This window comes from Ipomoea triloba, chromosome 11 (assembly GCF_003576645.1).
Source record: "Ipomoea triloba cultivar NCNSP0323 chromosome 11, ASM357664v1".
NCBI lineage: Eukaryota > Viridiplantae > Streptophyta > Magnoliopsida > Solanales > Convolvulaceae > Ipomoea > Ipomoea triloba.
Genome location: NC_044926.1, coordinates 17,363,676 through 17,367,142, shown reverse-complemented (window position 1 = coordinate 17,367,142; position 3,467 = coordinate 17,363,676).

The window sequence follows — 3,467 nt, the reverse complement described above, 5'->3', positions numbered from 1 at the left end:
CAAAACTAACAAAGATAGGAATATTATATCATAAGACCCATCAAAATAATTCGAACCATTACATAATTCGAATTATGTCACAAAATATCAAATGTCATGAACTTGCAATTTTTTTAAAATAAGCTAGGAATAGAATTAAATACCCAACATGCTATTTATCCTTTTCCTTAGCTTACCAAAGTCATCCTTGTCTTCCAAGTGGTAGAATTTCTGGAATACTCTACCCACTTTGTAACATTCTGCGGCCTCACGTAGATCATTTGCGGGAAAAACTCCACGCAAATACCATCTCGCGCATTCTCTTGGGTTTCTTTCTTCTTGATCCAAGATAGCATCGTGCGTGACTCCAAAGTGATCGGCAAATAAATCTACCATTCGATCTTCATGCTCCTGTTCAGTCATCGCAGGTGCATTCGGTTGACTTGCCTGCCTTGGGGCTGTGAATGTAGAAAATACATTTCCTGCGGGGTTAGCAAAAATTTTAAAACTAGATTTTACTCCTTCCCCCTGTGTTCGTTCCCCCTGTGTTGGTGCGGTGGAACTAGAACCAACTTCGCCAAATTGATTGACCTTTCTTCCCCCTGTTTTGGCAGCATCCAATATTCTTGGAAAAAAAGTATGCATCTCCTTTTCGTTGCACCCAAATTTCACGATCAAGACTTTCTTTTTCCCTTGAGATCTTTTGAGATCTTTTGGCCATCTTATGTATTTTAATTTTTGTCAAGCTACTTAAATGAATTTTTCGAATTTTTCTTTTCTTTTCTCGTAGCTTTTTTTTTTTTTTTTGCATGGCCAGTTAAACATTTTCAAGTATATGTAACCATCCGAATATTTTGTTCCATTTATAAATATTATAGGCACATGGTTACGGAAAATTTGGAACTTAGACCATAAGCCTTATTCAAATCAGTACATAAAAGGATTTTTACTAATCCTTTCTACTTCTTCTTCTTCACGGTGGCTGGGCTAGCTGCAGTCTTGGTACGAGAGGCAGAAACGCGACTAGCAATGGAAGCTTCTTCAGAATCCGAGCTTGTGTAGTGTGTAGCTCCGGATGTTTGAGGTGGAGATTCCGAAGGTCCACTGCCTTTCATGAGAAATAGGACATAGTCTCTGTCTGGATCACCAGTTTTTTGCACTTCTTCGCCTGGCTCAACTGCATGCACGGGCTGCTCTTCTTCTAAGACGATCGAGTCGGTGGAGGTGTCACCGATCTCGTGTCCGCCATTAGCAATGCGTCTTGCTCTCAACATTTCCATCCGTGCTTGTTCAGAAATTCTCCTAGACGTGCGCCTCACGGTTTTCTCGGCCTGTCTCTTGGGCTTCATGGCTTCCTGCAAAGATAAACAAGACAAAGAACAAAATACTCTTTGGACGGGTAGAGTATGTGTGAGGAGGTCCCAACTTATAGATGGGTTGAGAAGCCTTGGAACTTGTAACTGTTGAAAAGTGGACATTGAATGTCCCTTCAAGTCCTTTTACGTTTTCCCAAGCTTCAAAATTCAATGATTTTGCTCCTCAAAAGACGTTTTCCTTTGCATGGTCAAAAGTGGCAATTTCGAATGATCTTTTCATCTGCATGCAAAGTGATTAGTACAACAAGTAGATAAAGCACACGTGTAGTAATCACAAAAGAATTACCAAACTATCCAACTAAACAATTTTATCTAAAAAGATAAGAGGCAAGTGAAACTTAATCATTTCTACTGCATGCATAAACACACGTGTAAGGGTGACTCACCACAGTAAAAACACAAGCAGGTGAAAATTAAATACACATAAGCTATGCATGTAACACGTAAAACACACTTGTAAAACAAGTAAAAACATAGCTTCAGCTAGGATTACATGATCACGCCACATGCAGTTAAAATTAAAACACTTGGCATAAAATAAAATACTTAGCTGATTTCGGTCATCCCCATTTCGTGCTTTAAAGTTGCGAAGCAAGATTCACATAACGGTTTTGTGAGAATGTCTGCAATTTGATTTTCTGTAGGGATATGATCGATCCTTAAATCCTTCTTTTCGACGTGGTCTCGGATAAAATGATGTCGTACGTCGATGTGCTTTGTTCTTGAATGAAGTACAGGATTTTGTGAAATCGCAATCGCGCTAGTATTGTCACAGAAAATACTAACGTCCTCGCAATTAATTCCGTAATCCTTCAACTGTTGCTTCATCCATAAAATTTGCGAACAACAACTCCCTGCTGCGATATATTCGGCTTCGGCTGTGCTTGTTGCAATGGAGTTTTGCTTCTTACTGAACCATGAAACTAACCTTCCCCCTAAGAACTGGCACGTTCCGGAGGTACTTTTACGATCAATTTTGCAACCTGCAAAATCTACATCTGAATATCCGGTTAGTTCAAAATTACCTTCCTTTGGATACCATAATCCAACAATGATCGTTCCCTTGAGATATCGAATGATTTTCTTCGTAGCATCAAGATGACTATTTTTCGGCTTTGACTGAAATCTCGCACATACACCCACTGAGTAAGATATATCCGGTCTACTCGCAGTGAGGTATAGCAAAGATCCAATCATTCCTCGGCAGATCGTTGGATCAACATCCGTTCCTTCGCCATCCTTATCTAATCTCTGTGTTGTACTCATGGGAATTTTGACTGAGCTTTTTCCTTCTAAGCCAAATTTTCTGATCAAATCTCTGGTGTACTTGGCTTGATTTATCAAAATTCCTTCCTTCATTTGTTTAACTTGCAGTCCAAGGAAGTAGTTCAATTCACCCATCATGCTCATCTCAAACCTGTTCTGCATGAGCTTAGAAAATTTCTCACATAAAGATTTATCAGTGCTTCCAAAAATAATATCATCAACATAAATTTGTACTAATAAAATGTGATTATTTTCTTGAATTCTAAATAAGGTTTTGTCAACTAGTCCTTTGGTAAAACCACAACTAATTAAGAACATTGACAAGGTATCGTACCAAGCTCGCGGTGCTTGTTTTAACCCATACAAAGCCTTCTTTAGTTTATAGACTTTGTCAACATCACCTTTTACCTCAAATCCGGGTGGTTGCTCAACATATACTTCCTCTTCAAGTAAGTCGTTCAGAAACGCGCTTTTTACGTCCATTTGGTAGACGGTAAAATTCGTGTACGCTGCATATGCTAGAAAAATGCGAATTGCTTCTAATCTTGCTACTGGAGCAAAAGTCTCATCAAAATCTATTCCTTCTTCTTGCGAATAGCCTTTTGCGACCAGTCTCGCCTTATTCCTAACAATGGTGCCATCTTCGTTTGCTTTGTTCCGGAAGACCCATTTAGTACCAATTACGTTGTGATTGCCTGGTCTTGGAACAAGCTCCCATACGTCGTTTCTTTGGAGTTGATTCAGCTCTTCTTGCATGGCTTCAATCCAACTAGGATCACTTAAAGCTTCATCTATCTCCTTCGGTTCAATCTGAGATAGGAAACACGAGAACATTGCGTCTCTTGC